The sequence below is a fragment of the Maylandia zebra genome, linkage group LG23 (assembly GCF_041146795.1).
Source record: "Maylandia zebra isolate NMK-2024a linkage group LG23, Mzebra_GT3a, whole genome shotgun sequence".
NCBI classification, from domain to species: domain Eukaryota; kingdom Metazoa; phylum Chordata; class Actinopteri; order Cichliformes; family Cichlidae; genus Maylandia; species Maylandia zebra.
The window spans coordinates 25,029,939-25,050,158 of NC_135188.1; the positions used below are offsets into that span (position 1 = coordinate 25,029,939).

At 42.9% G+C, this 20,220-nt stretch overlaps 1 non-coding gene across 1 annotated transcript; it reads left to right on the top strand.

Annotated features, from left to right (window-relative positions):
* The first annotated feature begins 7,118 nt into the window (after positions 1-7,118).
* Positions 7,119-7,191, top strand: trnar-ucu (transfer RNA arginine (anticodon UCU)). The gene has a single exon. It is a non-coding gene; the product is annotated as a tRNA-Arg (tRNA).
* The last annotated feature ends 13,029 nt before the right edge of the window (positions 7,192-20,220 follow it).

Genomic DNA, 20,220 nt, shown 5'->3' on the forward strand with positions numbered 1-20,220 from the left:
TCACCATTCACATAAAAGTTTGCCAATCTTTGTTTTGCCCATTCTACAAATTCTGTGCGCCGATCTGGGTCATCCTCGTTGAGATGCTGCAGTAGCTGGAGTTTGTAAGGGTGCCATTTGTGAGTAGCTAATATCCGCCGAAGGGATGTTCGACTAATGCCACTCTCCAGTGACATGCGGCGAGTTCTACGCTGTGGGCTCTTGTTGAATGAAGCTAGGACAGCCACTGATGTTTCTTCATTAGTGACAGTTTTCTTGCGTCCACATTTTGGCAAATCCAACACTGAACCAGTTTCACAAAACTTAGGAAGCAGTTTGCTAACTGTACCATGGGAGATGGGTGGTCTCGTAGGGTGTCTTGCATTGAAATCTGCTGCAATGACCCGGTTACTGCTTTCACCAGATATCAACACAATTTCGATCTGCTCCTCACATGTTAACCTCTTCGACATGTCAATGGCTGTGAACAAAGAGAAACTTGTAAATAACTCATGAAAGAATAAAGTTACGTTGAAACCAAGCACACCATTGTTTTTCTTGTGACATTACCAATAGGTTTGATGTGTCACATGGCCCTCTTCCTATTGAAAAAACAAAAGTTGTATCCAAGATGGCCGACTTCTAAATGGCCACCATGGTCACCACCCATCTTGAGGAGTTTGCCCCTCACATATACTAATGTGCCACAAACAGGACTTTAATATCACCAACCATTCCCATGTTATTACGGTGTATCCATATAAATGGCCCACCCTGTACTACCATTAACAGTATCTTCACAGACTCAGAAACACTCCTCTGCACATGCCCACATGCTGGATAGAGCACATATTTTGTTGTACTCCTGTATCCACACAACAATATTTACAGGGCCACACACTCCTGACTGAATGATTATTTGAGGATTAAGCTGTTGGTGCAGGACTCAAGCTGACAGATAAAAATTACAGTAGTGTGTGCAGCGGGACCAAAGAGAGCGAGGAAGAAAGAAAGAGAGAGAGAGAGAGAGAGAGAGAGAGAGAGAGAGAGAGCACGCCTGGCCCATCTGACTCTGTATCTCATTAACCAAAGTGAGGGGCGATGGGGGGGCGGTTGGAAAAGTAGCATCAGCCAGAGGAGCTCAGAGGAGCTCGCAGTGTAACCATTTCTAGGCCGTGGATTTAATAGATTACTAATGATCGGCCACAGGTTTTTCCAAGTTAGACATTAAAAGGCGGACGCCCAAACTGAGATCATTGCTAATCCGTAGGTTTTCACCTCTCCCGAAGCCCCGCTTTGATATGTGAAGAAGAGCGGCGTACACATGCTTGAATTCAAAGCTGTTAGTTTTGGGGAAGGAGAGGTTTACGGCTAATCTAACGCTCCTATCTCGGCGTGGAGAGGTGTCGTTGAAGAAGAAGGTGTGAGGATATGCAGAGCACCTGCGATTCCACACAGGCTCTATATCCAATCTGACCAATCCTCTTAGCAAGAGAGAGCTGAGCTCTGCCCTCCCTCGAGAAGTCTCTTTTTCATTATGTCAGTGTTTAATGCCTAACGAGGGAGAGGAGAGAGGTAAAAATATATATGTATAGTGTAGCTTTGGCAGAGCTTGTTTGCAGCTAATGCCAGAGTGCTACTGTCAATTTTTCATGGCAGTTTCACAACCACCACGATGTCTGCATCCTCTCCGTCCTTCCAGTCGACATGAGCTTGCAGGAGAAAAGTGAAAAACCCGATTTAAAGACTTTACGTGCGCTCTACCTCTGGCGCGTCGCAACACGACTTTAGCAATTAGCAAACACGGAGGTTGCCTGCACTCGAACGCCATTCGAATGGCTTCCGCTGCCGTTTAAAAGCTTTGCTCGCTGAAATAAAAGTAATTAATTGGTGTTATACACCAAGGACATAATTATCTTTTCCAGTAACTGGCACATATTTAATTACCAGTAATTGTTCCCCGAGCCTTGTTCAAAAGTGTTGTGTGCACCAGACAGTTCTGATATATTATACACTAATCCTGCACTTGATACTCAGTCAATTAGGAAATGTGTGTCAAAGAGCAATCATGTAAACAGCACTGTGGAACAACACACATCCTTCTGAGACATGGGCCTTCATCGGTGTCCTTGCACACACACACACACACATCTGTCTGCAGCTCCTCCTCAGGGTACAAATCCCTACCTATCCCATTCCTTCCCAAGGTGTTAATGCCTGCCAGATTGGAGAAAAGTAATGTGAGATCATTTCGCAACAAAGGCCACAGATACTGATTAACACGGGGGGCTGCTTTCTCGCCAAGTGGTGCGGTCCCATTTAAAAAGCTAAATTTACTCCCCTGTGCCTTGGGGTGTGTGGGGCCAGAGGCTGCAGTGGGGCCCTTGAACATGAGAACAGGGTTTAATAAGTAAACAGGAGAGGCAGAGCAAGGCGCTTCTGATCAGGGCTTATTTGCCCAGCCGAGCCCCTGGTACGCGCTACTAGCTGATTAGCCCTGCCGATTGTACCTTGTAATTGCAGTGCCTTGACCCCCTCCAGGCAAATATTAGATTTTAGTGGTTTAACCTTTCCAGTCGTCAGAGCGGGGTAAATTGCCCGACCAGATGTTAAGGAGCCCAGCGGTAGTCCGCAGCCCTTCTGATCAGCAGGGAAAAAAAGCTTACAGATTGAACCTTTTCTTTTTAATATTGTCTCAATTTCCTCTGGCCTTTCAAGCTGATTTTTCGCAGCGGTTTCCTTCCCCGAGAAACGGTCATACTCCGATCCTTATCCCTCCTCCTCTGATTACAAGCGAGACGTATTATTTAAAATCAGTCCAGTCACAGTCATTAGCAGGGGACAAACGATCAATGAAGAGATCAATGGCAGATATTAACCTAGCAATCAGCTCTTCAGTCGAGTCACTCTGACAATTTGTCAGCTGGGGAGGTTTAACACATCCACTGGGACGCCATGCAGGGGGGAGATGATGCCTGTTTACGCCACTGTTACTGTTTTAAAGAAGCACAGAGAGAAGATACCCTTGTAAGGAACACATTGCAGACGAAGCTACACGGCCTCCATTTTCTTTGCCTTATTTTCCACCCAAAGCTCTCCCTCTCTCTGACAGTAAGGCGGTGATTGATGTGGGACTCGCACAAAGCGTCCGTCCAGATGAAGCAAAGTGAAAACATTACTGCTAAAGCTGGAATTTCCCCTCGACTCTTCTGATCAGACCCGGCATTTGAAAAATTCTCCCAAATATGCAAATCTGCTCCCGACCGGAGGCCTGGTTTTGATCAGTCTTTGGAAGCCTGAAGAGGTGTGCCTAGCCAAAGCATAACTTTGAAAAGGTCAAAGACACCACCTCGTTCTTTCGTTCATGATCTTATATGTGGTACGACCCCTGTGTTCTCATGCTTTCACACACTTGTGCATGCAAGCCTTTGGAGGAAACCGTTATAGGATACAACAGGATGAGGATGAGGATGGCGGAGGGGCAGCGGAAGTTATACTTAGGTCATTCCCAGACGTTATGAGAGATCTCGGGTTTCTAGATCCAGATCCTCTTCCTTCCCACCAGGCTAGGGCTAAGGAGGCTGGCAGCTGCGTCTCTAGGCCCTGCTTCACCCCTCGTCTAATAGTTTCCTTCCTCCCTGAGCCTCTCACCTTAAAAAACAGTTGGATTGGAGAAGGGCAGGAAAAATAGTCATCTTTTCATCCCAGCGATGGACTGAAGTAACCCTTCAGCTGGAGAGGTAACCGAATACTGCCTCCTGCTTGCTGTCTGAGAGGACAGAAAGGAGAGGCCAAGAGGAGAGGGGGGCACGCAAAGTGGTTCCATGTGAGAAATGGAAGTGAAGTCTGGGAAAGACAAAGATTGTCACCCTTGACACCCCTCCATCTCCCTCCTTGCCGACCAACTCAAACCACCTTACCGATCTTTGTCTTCCAGCAAGGCTCGAACGTCAGACAGTGTTGCTTTGTAGAAACTGGGGTCATGTCGGTGCAAAGAAATCATTTTTGACTGAATTTGAACATCATCGGCTCCAGCTGTGGGCCCACCCATATTTCCACCATCATGGCACTGGTGTGTAGCCAGTTCTGCCTCTGGCTTCTGAAATGGGGGATACCACATAGAGTTTGAGAAGCATAGGCTACATTCACACTGCAGGCGAAAGCGCATCAAATCCGACTTTTTTGACCCTATGCGACCCATATCCGATCATGTTATTACAGTGTGAACGGCACAAATCCGATATTTTCAAATCCGATCTGGGTCACTTTCGTATGTGGTACTGAATCCGATACATATCCGATGTTTTAGAAAGCGACTGCTGTTTGAACGGTCATGTCGCATTAAATCTGTCTTTTACGTCACTGACACAAGACAGACGCCAATTATCAGTGCCAGAGAAGACATCGTGAACGCTTCCTGGCCATCCAGTGAAACTGTTAGGAAGACAACGTGAACATTTTATTTGTACTGTACAATCTGCAGATTCTGACAGAAATCTTCAACTATCATTTGAAGCACCGCTCCTCTCTAAAACAGCAATAAGGATCATTATTAGGCCATTTGTAAATAACAAAATAACTTTATAACTTAAAGCAAAATTGGGAAACGTAAAGTCCGAAACAAATCTTTATATTAAGGGCCATCAGTCAAACAATACTGTTTGGTCTGGGTCTAAACAGAGCGCGTTGTGTGTGACGTCTTCTTTTGCGCCTGCGGGACACTTTGAGGGTTCACACTGGAGCGCGTTTGCTGTCACATTTTATTTGTAGTGTGAACAAGCAGACAAAAAAATCAGATTTGATCAAAAAATCGGAATTGAGCATCAAGACCTGCAGTGTGAACGTAGCCATAGACACTGTAAAATGCTGCTGTTTGGCCCTAATCTGAAGACATTTGCTTCTGAACGCTTGAGGAGAATAAAAGCATTAAGTCTCTCAGGGTGTAGACAGTTAATTATTACCGCCTAGAATCAGAAACAAGACCACTAAAGATGTGCTCATTTGCTACACATCGATGTTATTTATCGTTGATCTCAAAGGAGCTCATCTCATAATTAAATACCTTTTAATAGGAGCGAACTCCTTATAAGAGCCATTAGGTGGTGTTCATTTCTAAACTTAGTGATAGCTCTATTCTATCTGAGAAAATAAAAAGTTTTACATTATTTTTTAAGATAACTGTTTTTACTGAAACCCATTGAGCAAAAGGATGTTTACACACCTTAAACTTTGATTTAATGAATTAATGGATATTTAAAAATGTTTCAATGATCAGCAATTCATGCAAAGGTTAAAAAGCGCGGAAATCAACCCTGTTCTACCTCTACTTTTAAGTGCTTAAAGATGAAATTTTTTTCTGGCATTTCTGCTCAAAAAAGCAGATTTGATAGGGTCAAAAGCTGTGGAAGGATTACCAAGCCCTTATTTTGACAACTCGCGTTTGCAGTTTCAAGAAATAACTTTCAGTCTTAGACCATTTTTCTGTGGGTTTGAATTTCAGCATCTCACATCTGGCAAACTCCACACACACATGTCTCTATAAAATATGAGTAGAGTTTTATAAAAAGAACAGGCCTCAGTTAGCGCGTTAAATGCTAAAGTTCATGACAGCACAATTAGAAAAACACTGAACACATATTACTTGTTTAGAAGTGTTTCCAAGAAAAGGCTTCTTCTCTCTAAAATGAGCACTGCAGCACAGCTTAGGTTTGCAAAGTAACATCTAAACAAACCACAAGACTTCTGGAACAATGTCCTTTGGACAGACGAGACCAAAGTGGACATGTCTGGTCATAATGCACAAAACCATGCTGCTGAAGGTGGTTCTGCAAGCTACTGAATCATGGGGTGGACTTAGTGTTTCACAGGACTCTCGACAGTCTTTTTCATATAAGTATATATACATTTATGGTGTGTATTACTTATTTCATTCTAATTCTGCTCTCTTCTTCAGTCTACTCCCGAACGTGCTTTTCTCTTACACTCAGTTCTCTTCCGATTTACCCGCCTCCTGAAGCTGCTGGTGCAGCAGCAGCTCCAGTCTGTTCAGGTAGCTTTCAACCCCTTGTGGAGCCACTCTGAGGAGGAGGCCTAATATCTGCAGACATCTATGGCCACCGCCCAATCTGTTGCACGCTCCATTCATTTCACGCACTGCCAGAAGTGCTTTGTAATTATCCTGATATTGATGAAGGCTGATTCCAGCAGGTAATCGCTGGCAGTTCAGCTGTTTTTACGCATCTCAGCAAAATGTCTCTATCCATTACCAGTGGCAAATTAATTTCCACTCAATGGCCATACTCGTTGATAATCTCTGAATCAGTGTGTGTGTGTGTGTGTGTGTGTGTAAGAAGAACGATAAGTAATTCCTGTCAGAGCTCTGAACCATAGCATATAACTTGCTTTACCCCACACTGTGGGTGTTAGCCTGACACTACATAGTACACTCTGTGTTTTAGTCTCTGTGTGTATTGACTATTGGTTAAAGTAACAGTTTTTAAATGCTGCAGGGGTGGAAATGTTGTTCATTTTCTTTAATATTATACAATTACTCATTTTAAACAGTATGACTTTATTAATAACCAAGTGCTAGGAAGACGGGCCTGAGAATGGAAAAAGAAATTGATAGAGGAGCTGGAAATGGGAATAGGAACAGTAGTGGGATTTGAAATAGAAATGGGCATGGAGAAACTGGAATAGACTGGAATGATAGTGGTGTAAATGGGAAATGAAGTAAGCCAACTGGGAGTAAGGACACAAAAGACAGGAATATAAATGGACTAGAGATAGGAAAATACACTCACTGGACACTTTATTAGGTGCACCTTGATAGTAAAGGGCTGAATCACCTTTTGCCTTCAGAGCTTTCTTACTTGTTTGTGGTATAAATTCAGAAAGATGCTTCCAAGACTCATAAAGACTTAATGTTTAATGTAACTAGACCCAGTGATCCAGATCGTAGTTACTCTCTGGTCCTTATGTGGTATCATGAGTCTCCACAAACAACAGAAACACCGACCAAACAAAGTGAAGCTCAGAGCTCTGCTCAGGAGCTGAATAAGCATTTTCTCCATTCTGTTGTTCACAATGAACCAGCTGTATGCTAAACAATATGCAGCATGTCAAGGTCACTGTGTGTGGCCCCAGTGGCCTAATGGATAAGGCACTGGCCTTCTAAGCCAGGGATTGTGGGTTCGAGTCCCATCTGGGGTGATTTCCAGAAGAGTGGCGCAGCGGAAGCGTGCTGGGCCCCTAACCCAGAGGTCGATGGATCAAAACCATCCTCTGCTAGCACTTTTAGACAGAAGCTGGATTAGAAATGGTTCCTCTTTGCACTCACTGGCCATGTCTTTAAATCTTCACAGATTTAACAAGGTGCTGGAAACATTCCTCAAAGATTTTGTTGGAGGCCTATCTCCCCTCACCACACTCCCTGCCAGCAACTGATGCCCTCAGGGGTCGGTGCGTTGGTGGTTCTTGGTGTCCGGGGCTGGGCACTCAGGTATGTACCAGCTCACTCCTGGTGACTACTTGGCGGGGCCTGGTGCCTGTTGCTTGGTCAGGCCTCTTCCGGGGCGTAGGGGGCCATCGGGCCTCCGGTCTCTGGGCCTGCAGCTTAGTTCACTCTGGCACAGCTGGCTGCCGGCAGAGCCACTGCAGCCCCCTCTGGCTTCTGCTCCGGGGCTACTGGGTGACCCCTCATCTGGGGCTCTCCTCAGCTCATCCCAGGAGGGTGGCACGCATGCCCCTCCAGTGGTCCTCCTTGGGCTCTCACACTCTGGGGCCTCTGGATGTCTGGAGCCTGGATCTCCTCCATGCCTGCTTCATGGGGACGGGGCTATGGCTCTCTACATCCTCTAGCAGACCGTTACATGGGGAAACCTTTTGAATACAAGCGCGCTGATCCACACAGGTGTTCACTGTTCATAGACATAAACTACAGCTTTATTGGCTGCTATTTCCAAGCACATCATGCGCTGTTGGTCCTGCGCACAACAACATTCAATATTTAGTATTTACTGCTTTTTACACTTAGCTAGATTAACCTGATGGTGTTGTGTTTAGTATATTGCTCTGGGTTGTTTTTGCTTGTTTTCTCTTCTTTTTCTCTCAACAGGTGATCCAGGAGATTTTTTTTCTCTTCTTTCTCTTTTTAAGTGCCCTTTCTCACTGTCCCTCTTCCCTTCTGTTTTTCTTTTCCTTCATCTTTCTTTCTCCCTTTCCTGTCCCTCACTCATGTCTGTCCCATCTGTAACAACTGAAAATAAAATAAAATAAATAATAACAACAAAGGTCGATCAGATGGACCAATACGGCAAGGCCGTGATGATCCATTTGGCAAAGTAAATCCATTGGGTCTCCTTGTTGGTCTTCAGACAACAATTCTGACGGCTAAAGAACCAAATGGGACAGGCAAAAATATATATATATATTTTGTTGACATGACTGCATCACACTGTTGCTGCTGATTTGTCCGCTGCACATCCACGATTATAATCTCCTGTTCCACCTCATCCCAAAGGTGTGCTGTTGGACTGAGATCTGGTGACTGTTCGAAACCTGTTTGATATATAAAAAAACACAAAACGAAGCAACATGTGCTGAAAAATAACACAATGAGTTCTAGGAATTATTCTCAGCTCTTCTCGTTTAAAGGTATCCCTGTTGAATTGACACAAACACAAATATGAGTGTCTCTCATGGCCATGGATGTTCGCTTGGCTCCACACTTCACTTGAGAGTCCCGTAAGTATTTGGCAGCGCTGCCTGATACCGAGCCTGTTTGAGGAAGTAACATGCTTTGATGTTTACAACAGATTTATCAAGACGGGGCTCAGATGTGTTTCAGTGGGATTTGTGCTCATATTCAAGACTTTCTGCACGCTCAACACGTGTCACACATGTCTGTGGTTGGGATGATTGCTTTATAGGAATGATACTCATCTCAACTATGTATCTGAGGCATACAGACAAAAAAAAAGAAGCACAGGCATCATTTCCTTAAAATTTGCAAACTAGAAACAAACCCCTCTAAACTAAGAAAAACAGCATCTCACAGTTTATTTGGGTTTCAAATGTCCCAATATCAGAGCTTCTGCTCAGAAGAGAGCAGGAAAAACTTTGAAGCTGATGAATAAGATTGTGCATTAAAGAAATCTATGAAAACTAATATTTCTGCTCCCGTTTTCCCCCTCAAATCTACACTTTATTAAACATGAGGAACTGAACCACATTTGTATGTCAGTTTTGGCGTTAAGGGTTTAAGGTTATGCACACGTTAGCCCGGGGGTGTCAAACACGTGGGCCAAAGGGATCAATCTGGCACGCTGGTTCCACAGAAAGTCATTAATAATTTCAGTTTTGCAGTAATGTAGACAGTGAGGGTACCTGGACCCGGGGTACAGAGTATGTTTGGGGTGTGTGATTGTGTGTACATGTCGATGTATGTCTATCTACGTTGGGTGAGTGTTAAGTATTTGTATATGTGTGCATGAGGGTGGGAATGCATGTTTGTGTCTGTGTGTGCCTGTTTGTCTGTGTCTATATGCCAGGTCAGGCCTTAGACTCCACCTCTCTGGGAACTCCCAGGCCCTCCAAAGTATGGAGGCCTATCTCCCCTCACCACACTCCCTGCCGGTAACTGATGCCCTCAGGGGTCGGTGCGTTGGTGGTTCTTGGTGTCCGGGGCTGGGCACTCAGGTATGTACCAGCTCACTCCTGGTGGCTACTTGGCGGGGCCTGGCACCTGATGTTCAGTCAGGCCTCTTAGGGGGCCGTCGGGCCTCCGGTCTCTGGGCCTGCGGCTCGGTTCACTCTGGCACAGCTGGCTGCCGGCAGAGCCGGCGGGCATGCCAGTGCAGCCCCCTCTGGCTTCTGCTCCGGGGCTACTGGGTGACCCCTCATCTGGGGCTCTCCTCAGCTCATCCCAGGAGGGAGGCACGGATGCCCCTCCAGTGGTCCTCCTTGGGCTCTCACACTCTGGGGCCTCTGGATGTCTGGAGCCTGGATCTCCTCCATGCCTGCTTCATGGGGACAGGGCTATGGCTCTCTACATCCTCTAGCAGACCGTTACATGGGGAAACCTTTTGAATACAAGCGCACTGATCCACACAGGTGTTCACTGTTCATAGACATAAACTACACCTTTATTGCCTGCTATTTCCAAGCACATTGTGCGCTGTCGGTCCTGCTTACTACACAACAACATTCAATATTTAGCATTTACTGCTGTTTACACTTAGCTAGATTGATGTTGTGTTTAGTATGTTGCTCCGTTTTTTGTTTTGTTTTTTTGCTTGTTTTCTCTTCTTTTTCTCTCAACAGGTGATCCAGGAGATTTTTTTTCTCTTCTTTCTCTTTTTAAGTGCCCTTTCTCACTGTCCCTCTTCCCTTCTGTTTTTCTTTTCCTTCATCTTTCTTTCTCCCTTTCCTATCCCTCAGTCATGTCTGTCCCGTCTGTAACAACCGGAAATAAAATAAATAATAACAACAAAGGTCGACCAAATGGACCAATACGGCAAGGCCGTGATGATCCATTTGGCAAAGTAAATCCATTGGGTCTCCTTTAATTCTGACGGCTAAAGAACCAAATGGGACAGGCAAAAAAAAATTTTTAAAAAGTAATGTAGACAGCTGTGCCGGATGTGGTGAAACCACACAGCAGTGCAGCTTTGGGGTAAGCTGTTTAGAAGTTTAGATTGCAAACAAGTAAAATATAAAATTTTATAGCAATAAAAATTTTCTGTGACCTGCAAATTCGAAAAAAAAAAAGACAAAAGGCCTTAAAACTTGAGCTTAAAAGCCTGAGTGTGGTTTTTTATTACCCACATACAGAAGGTATTCGACCTCTGACCTTTGCTTCAAGCTCAATATATTGATCTGAAGGTGAAAGTGATAATAATGTCATAAAGATCTGTTTAACTCTGCCATTGTTTGTATTGACAGCATACAGACATATAGTATAATATATAAGGCTTCTAAATATCACATTACTTTATTTTTGACTTTGTTATGTTGCTGACGATCTGCTGGAGGTTTCTTCCTGTTAAAAAGGTGTTTTTCCTTCCCACTGTCACCAAAGTGCTTACTGGTAAGCAGTCATCTCTCTGTTATTGAAGGGTCTTTACCTTACAGTATAAAGCAGCTTAAGGCGGCTGTTCTTGTGATTTGTTGCTGTATAAATGAAATTAAACTGAACTGAATAACAATTTGAAACTTTAAACAAAGTAAACTTGAAATTTACCCACATAAATAAAAAATATTATGTGTTTTAATATAAAGTATACAGTGGGGCAAAAAAGTATTTAGTCAGCCACCGATTGTGCAAGTTCCCCCACCTAAAATGATGACAGAGGTCAGTAATTTGCACCAGAGGTACACTTCAACTGTGAGAGACAGAATGTGAAAAAGAAAATCCATGAATCCACATGGTAGGATTTGTAAAGAATTTATTCGTAAATCAGGGTGGAAAATAAGTATTTGGTCAATAACAAAAATACAACTCAACACTTTGTAACATAACCTTTGTTGGCAATAACAGAGGTCAAACGTTTACTATAGGTCTTTACCAGGTTTGCACACACAGTAGCTGGTATTTTGGCCCATTCCTCCATGCAGATCTTCTCGAGAGCAGTGATGTTTTGGGGCTGTCGCCGAGCAACACGGACTTTCAACTCCCGCCACAGATTTTCTATGGGGTTGAGGTCTGGAGACTGGCTAGGCCACTCCAGGACTTTCAAATGCTTCTTACGGAGCCATTCCTTTGTTGCCCGGGCGGTGTGTTTTGGATCATTGTCATGTTGGAAGACCCAGCCTCGTTTCATCTTCAAAGTTCTCACTGATGGAAGGAGGTTTTGGCTCAAAATCTCACGATACATGGCCCCATTCATTCTGTCCTTAACACGGATCAGTCGTCCTGTCCCCTTGGCAGAAAAACAGCCCCATAGCATGATGTTTCCACCCCCATGCTTCACAGTAGGTATGGTGTTCTTGGGATGCAACTCAGTATTCTTCTTGCTCCAAACACGACGAGTTGAGTTTATACCAAAAAGTTCTACTTTGGTTTCATCTGACTACATGACATTCTCCCAATCCTCTGCTGTATCATCCATGTGCTCTCTGGCAAACTTCAGACGGGCCTGGACATGCACTGGCTTCAGCAGCGGAACACGTCTGGCACTGCGGGATTTGATTCCCTGCCGTTGTAGTGTGTTACTGATGGTGACCTTTGTTACTTTGGTCCCAGCTCTCTGCAGGTCATTCACCAGGTCCCCCCGTGTGGTTCTGGGATCTTTGCTCACCGTTCTCATGATCATTTTGACCCCACGGGATGAGATCTTGCGTGGAGCCCCAGATCGAGGGAGATTATCAGTGGCCTTGTATGTCTTCCATTTTCTGATGATTGCTCCCACAGTTGATTTTTTCACACCAAGCTGCTTGCCTATTGTAGATTCACTCTTCCCAGTCTGGTGCAGGTCTACAATACTTTTCCTGCTGTCCTTCGAAAGCTCTTTGGTCTTGGCCATGGCGGAGTTTGGAGTCTGACTGTTTGAGGCTGTGGACAGGTGTCTTTTATACAGATGATGAGTTCAAACAGGTGCCATTCATACAGGTAACGAGTGGGGGACAGAAAAGCTTCTTACAGAAGACGTTACAGGTCTGTGAGAGCCAGAGATTTTCCTTGTTTGAGGTGACCAAATACTTATTTTCCACCCTGATTTACGAATAAATTCTTTACAAATCCTACCATGTGAATTCATGGATTTTTTTTTCACATTCTGTCTCTCACAGTTGAAGTGTACCTCTGGTGCAAATTACTGACCTCTGTCATCATTTTAAGTGGGGGAACTTGCACAATCGGTGGCTGACTAAATACTTTTTTGCCCCACTGTATTAAAAGGGGTTCAATAGGGCAAATAACAAGAGCCTACATTTTTGACTTGTTTTTACTACAAACTTACTATACATATATGTATATAGCTGCCTTGGTGTAGGTTTGCACTCTCAGAGTGCTTCTTGTTCCTTTTGGTGGTTCAGTGAAAGTTAATGCTAAAATTGTTGAGTTTTGCACAGCTACGATGCCACTTGCAGAATCAGACTAACATCAGCGCTGCCTTAAAAAATTATTCTTTGCCCTCGTGAACACGAAGCAGTCATTTTGAGTCAAATGCATCTTAATTGAATAAAATCAAAGGTTTATTTGTTTAAAAAAATGGTTTTTAAGGAAAATATGCTTGGGATACACTGGATGCCTACCAGTAAAGTTAATCTCATTTTGACCAGTTTCCATTACATTTAACGTTTTACAGCATGAACGTTTTTTTCTTTTAACTAAAACTAAACTGAAAATAGATGTGAAAAAACATTTTGAACAAAAAACAGAGATAAAATATCTTTAATTTTAGTTTTTGTTCATTTTGGCCTTTTGACGCAGGCGTGCTTATTGAGATTTTGGATCACTCTACAAACTTGAGTTAATGATGTTCAAGAACTTCTGTGTTTTTATTTTACTACCTGTACTGATTTTCTCAAACCCTGCCTCTGAGACAGGCCCTTCACACTATAATTAAGATAATAATTAAAAAGACGAAGCTAATGAAACTAATGAAATCTAAATATTTGAAAACAATAAAAACTAAGGTAAAAATAAGAATATCCACTCTGGAAACTAAACGCAGCTAAACTGAATTAAATACAAAAACTCAAAATGAAATAAAAATAAACTACTAAATTACAATAACTCTTCCACATATGTAACATGATTACACAAAAATTTCTATGTAATCTATGTAATCAAATTAAAAATTAAGTTAAATACATTTTGTTCATTTTCTGAGCGCAAAGGAAAGTCACTTTTTACACTTCCCAAAATTAAAAGGGTTAATATCTCAAGTTTTCATGATATTTCCTCAATTTTATTTTTATATTTAAACCTTTTACATTTTAATTAAGTAATAAAAATGTAAATGAAATAGATTTAAATGTATATTTATATTTTATTAAAGTACTTTCTCTGAGTTTTGGCTTGTAAGTCTAAATTTTGCGACAATAACCACAAATGTTGACACCCCCCACCCCCCGAGTGAGCTGCATTTGAAATAAATGATCTGCCCATTTCCTCTTTTTGCCCATTGCCAGTACATACACATCATAACATGTGTTTATCCCACAGTCTGTGCATCGCAGGATCAGCGTGTGCATTATGGGCTCAGTACATTAAGTGTAATATGTGTGACTCATGGTGTAAATGACCACTTACACTTAAATACAGCTTGCTGTGATGTATTGTGGTGTACTGGAGATCCCCCTCCACCAGCAGCGCTAGGGGTAAATAAATACCCCTTAAAAGAATAAATGAGCTTGAGCAAAGTGGCCCTTTGAGTCCCCGTGTTTGTGGAGCAGCCATAATGGATTCTTTAGAGCCGTGAATGGTTTATAGGCATGACAGCCATGTTTCGGCACGATGGGCTTATCCCTACGCAAGGCGCTAAGGATATTAGGGAATCAGCGTAAAGCAGCATGGAAATGATGACTGGAGCAAAGCCTCAACTCGCTGGTATTATAAGCCCTCGATTCTCCAGCACTCCATCCTTAGGAAAGAAGGAGGGGGGAGGGGGGGGGGCGGACTTGGCAAAGCTCCACAGTGTGATATCCTCCATTATTTCTTGCTCCATCGCCGTTTTGGCTCTACAATTAGAAGGATGTCACTCAATCTGGGGGATCGGGCAAATTGAGAGGAGGTCAGTGTCGCCTATTGTGGCATTTCCTTTTCAAGACGGTGCTGGAATCCCTTTTGTCCATATGGAGGAGCTGGAAGACAGCCAGCACTCTAATGCCTGGCACTGAGTTGCCATGCATGACAACTGAAGCCCATAAGGTTCCCTAAATTAAATCCTTTTACTTTAGTTTCAGGGCGGATTTGCTGTTTTCACACCAACTGTTAATGTTTTTTTTTTAATTATTATTATTAACAAAGTGAAACAGATACATTCTCTACTTTCTGCACATTTCAGCCCATTGCATGGTTTACCTGAGTCCACTGTGAGCTCACCAAACGAATATCTCCACCCAATCCACCCACGGTGGCTCGCTTGTCAAAGGCAGGCCACAACAGAAGGATGATTAATGTCCCACCTCTCACGCCCCACTGTGAATTAGAGACCACAGGTCGAAACTATTTTTCTTGGTAAGCAGGAGCACGCTCGTGGCGAAAAAATGGGGCAAACACTGTTTATCATCTGCCTGACGACAGCCCTCCTCGGGGCAAATTAACCATGCGGCCATATCGACTGGCACGGGCCGGGAGTCGGTGCCCCTTCACTTTGATTAATCTCCCCGTGTTCCTGTTCCAACTCTATCAAAGTAATCTAAGTGAAGACACACAGCATTGATCTGTAAACACAGCATATTACTGTACTGAAAACACACAAACACAAACACACAGAGGAGACAGGACCAAAATTACTGCAGGTGTGATTAGAAAAGGAAGCATTTTGTCTCATTTTTGATGATAAATATGTAGGATAATGAAGGGTTTTCATACATTGTACTGTAGTGCTACCTCCAAAGTGTTTACATGAACCGAGACACCGGCTTCTATTGTCTTGCCCGAACTCTTCCTCTTTGGGATTTTCTTTGGACAACAACAAATGGGATTATCTGGCTACAATAAAGTAAAGCTTAATTAGAAATGTTGCATTTCAGATTTGAAAATACAACAAGGAATAAAGGGTACGGGCATCAATGGATAACAGATATCTAATTGATTAAGTTAGAAATGGCATGCAGAGGAGCTAGGTCTGTAGAGGTATCAAGGTATGATATGGAATGGCACTGAGATTGCTTGCTGTGCCGCATGAAGACTCCAGTATATCCACTGGTAACGTCATCATACAGCCACTTCTATTTATGTTCACCATTAAGGTGCGGGTATCCACTGCAGTATTCTCCTATGGGTGTTGCCACTCAGACAGTAACCCTACATCAGCACTGATATAGGATGAGAAGAAGTCAAAAACAAGCCAGGTTACAGAAATTGAGAGTAAGTATTTGCACATACAATCATGTGAAAAAAAGGCTTTTCACAGGACTGATGCAGTCCACCCTCACCGCTTCCACCAGGGATTAAGAAGCTAAGTAGCAACCAACTAATCAAATACACTTGATTAATTGATAGTCAAGTGTGAGCACCTCTTTAATAGCAGAGGTTTGGGAAGTTTGTGGTTTGGAGCATTCAGGTGTCAGTTAATACCAAGGAGGAAAGATATCAGCAATGATGTTAGAAAAACAACCGGACATTTCCACACAATTTAAAGTCCATCATTCTGAAGTGAGAGAGATTTATTCACCTTTGGAAAAAATTCAAGACAGTTGCCAATCTTCCCAGGAGTGGGCATCCCAGCAAATTCACTCCAAGGTCAGATTGTGCAATACTCAGAGAAACTGAGAAAATACCCAAGAGCTACATGTGCAACTCTACAGGCCTCAGTTAGCACGTTAAAATCAAAATTCATGACAGTACAATTGGAAAAAGACTGAATAAGTTTGACTTGGAACAGCTTCTCTCTTCTTCTGCTTTTTTCCATCACTTGGCAGTAGGAACAGGAGTGTGTCCTTGGAGTAAATAAGCTGCTGTGGTCACAATGGGTTCAGGACTTCTTTGTGATTTTCTTCTATTTGTAATCAGTGGTTATGGTGCAGGCTTCCTCGATGGTCAATCACATTTTCTCCATATTTTCGGCGATGTGGTTTCTCCACTTTTTTCAGGGAGCGTTGCACCTTTCCTTGAGCTGGTCTTTCGCGCCATAGGAGCTTTGACAGTATCCGGTTTCTGTTCATTCGGCACACATGGCCAAACCATCAAAGTCCCCATCGTTGTAGCAACACATCTTAGGTTTGCAAAGTTGCATCTGAATAAACTACAAGACTTGTTTTGCAGTCACAGGACCTGGACACCTTGCAGTCATTGAGTTGAGCATTAACTCTTTCATATACCAAAGTATTGTAGAGTCAATGTGAGGCCATCTGTCTGACAGATGAAGCTTGACCTAAACAGGAGTCTTTGCAAAGGTCCGGTTGAAGTCCAGACCTCAACCTGACTGAAATGCTGTGGTGGGACCTTAAGAGAGCTGTGAATAAACCTCAGTGAACTGAAACAATGTTGTAAAGAACAGTGGGACAAAACTCCTCCGCAACAATGTGGGAGACTGATAAAGTCATACAGAAAACCATTACTGCTCGTTATTTCTGCTCAAGGTGGTTCTACGAGCTACTGAATCATGGGGTGGACTGTAGAAGAGCAAACTCAGTAAAGGACCAGATATAAAGTGCAATCATTTCAAACGAAAACTAAGACCACCTGCTGCTCAGCAGTCACAGCAGAAAGCTGTGGTTCACCACACGCTGCTGTATGTCATGCATGAAAACCATCAGCCAGCACTCCCTGTGGGAAACTTTGTTTTCATCTCAACGTATGAAGTTCATCTACAAACTTGTGCGTCACATAATGTTGTGTTAATCCATCTCTGCTCCGGCTGCACCGCATATGCAAAACAATCTGCTTTACATGTAGCCGTGCCAGCACGTTTGGCAAGCTCTGGCTGAGCTTTTTTCTTTTAATCATTATTGTGTTATTTCTGATAACTCATGCGGATCTGCCGTTTTAAATCCTGTTGCATGACGCTGACAGCACAGCTCTCCATTTGGCACATGGCGCTCACATGGAGTTGAGCAACGCGTGCAACATCCACTGGCTCTGCGGGGGTCATGGAGGTCGCCCGATAGACGTGTGACCTGGATCCAAAAAACAAAACCAGCGGCAGATACATGGCGTCAAACTCTGATCCATTAAGTTTAAATATAGAAACAAATTGTCATTGTGCTAAAAGAGGTGGAGCCAAGTTTGTCATTTTTTAACCTGTGCACAAACAAGTTTAGAGTTTAAGGTTGTGTCAGTGGCTGCTGTTAATTTATAACACCCCCCCCCCCCCCCCCCCCCCCCCAAAAAAAAAAAAAAAAAAATCAGCAGGGATCGCTCCAGAGTGCCAGATCCCTGCAGACTTGTAGCTGCACCATGTGGCTGGCATGCTCGCCCTGCAAAACACGAGCTTTCAGTGAGGTGTGACTTTTTAGGATACGGACCGCTGCTCAAGAGAGAGTTTAGAAAGTGGTGTAGTAGAAGTGGCCTTTATAATTGTTTTAAAATGTTCTGCTCTCACTGGAATGTACCCTTTTTTCCCCTTTCTTCTTCTTTTTTTTTCTTTTTTAATTCGCCTCGTTTGTCATTTCGGGCAGATTATGCAGCTCTGTGGTTTTGCTGTCATGCAGCTTGGATTATCCTGTTCATGCTCTTCTTTTGCTTTTTGTTATGCTTTAAAAAGCTTTTTCTTTTACTTCACCAACACACATGTCAAGATTTATCTGGTACAAAAACAAAGTGTGCGGTAAGAACGTGGTACCATGGTGCCACAGGCACAAACACAGGACCTTTTTTTCAGTAAAGTTCTAGCTTAGTGAAAGAGTAAATTGTAAAAACACCTGCAAGAAGATGTATTTTTTTTCTTACCAGATGTTGTTTTCATATTCGTGTTAATGAAATAAATCCTTTAAAGTTGGGGTACAGCCATGAAAATGATATATAAAACAGGGAAATATTTTCTGTGTGTGCACAGTTAAACTTGAGCTGCTACCAACATAAACTTGGATAATCATAACACGAACTAATAAGTAATAGGAAAGGTGTTTCTAAGAATTGTTGGACACTTTCTGAGGAAGTACACTGAATGAACCAACCTAAAAGAGTCACAACAACAAGGTTGAGTTGATGCCGAGGTTTTCTTAGTATTTGACCTGTATTTTCTTTTCTAATTATCTGCGCACCTATTTTTACCTTGCTGTATCCTACTAAAGACAAAACTAGGAGACCACACAGATAATGCAGTTTAAGCTAAATAGAAATATAGAGCAGCTAAATGTTTACAAGAAAAAAAACACATGCTGCAGGCCCATTTTAAACAATTAGCCCAATGGTAACAGATTTGTTTTCTCTTAGGCCCCGCCTCTAATACGCTACCTGTTTCCTACACAGATGAGGAAGAAGGAGAATCAACCACACAGAGTGGGAGGGATCATCATTGCATATTAATTAATAATTAAGGAACTGCAAAGGAAAGGTTTACCAATCTATGATTAAAATATTTCATCAACATTACTGGTAACAACAACCTCATCTACCATATCTTTATCTCCAAGAAACTCTGTAAAAGATAGATAGATAGATAGATAGATAGATAGATAGATAGATAGATAGATAGATAGATAGATAGATAGATAGATAGATAGATAGATAGATAGATAGATGGGGGAAAAGCTCCAGTAACATGAGACTGTACTCTAAGCAGAAGGAAGAAGCCCAGTGGCTAGTGAGTGTCAGAACCACTGTCTAGGATGAGACAACAAACATCCTTGAGTACATCAGAGTACATCGAGCTGGACTGATAGCACAGAGGAATGTCTGTCCTGAGTATGGCATGAAAATCCAGAGTTAAAAATGTGATATGCCCCCTCAGGGTGGTGAAGAATTACCATGCTAAGATCCTACTGGTCTTCCAGATACAGACAGACAAACTGATGATGGCTAACTAACCAGACATAGTAGTGGTGGAGCAGCAGAGGAAGACGGCCACAGTGATAGATAGTAGCTATACCAAGTGACAGCAACATCAGGAAGAAGGAACACGAGAAGCTGGAGAAAAACAAGGGCTCAGAGAAGAGCTCGAGAAGATGTTGAGGGTGAAGTTACAGTGGTCCCAGGGGTAATCGAAGCACTCAATGCAGTGACCTCAAAACTGGGTGAGTGGCTCCAGCAGATCCCAGGAACAACATCCGAGATCTCTGTCCAGAAGAGCGCAGTCTTAGGAACGGCAAAGATAAAGCACAGGACCCTCAAGCTCCCAGGCCTCTGGTAGAGGACCCGAGCTTGAAGAATAAAGACCACCCTTTTTATACATATATACACAAACAGCTGATAATCATCTTCAAATAATGTCAATTTTACAGCCTGAAATACAAACTACTGACCTAAATTTCTTATTTGTTTGGCACAGTTTTGAGGTCTACACTTTATTCCCTTTGCTAAAATTACTTATGCCTCACTCATACTATCAGCATCTAATTCTTGGTGGGGTGTATATTATGCCATATTTTCAGGGGTAATTCTTCTAAAATTGTAAACTGTAAAGACAC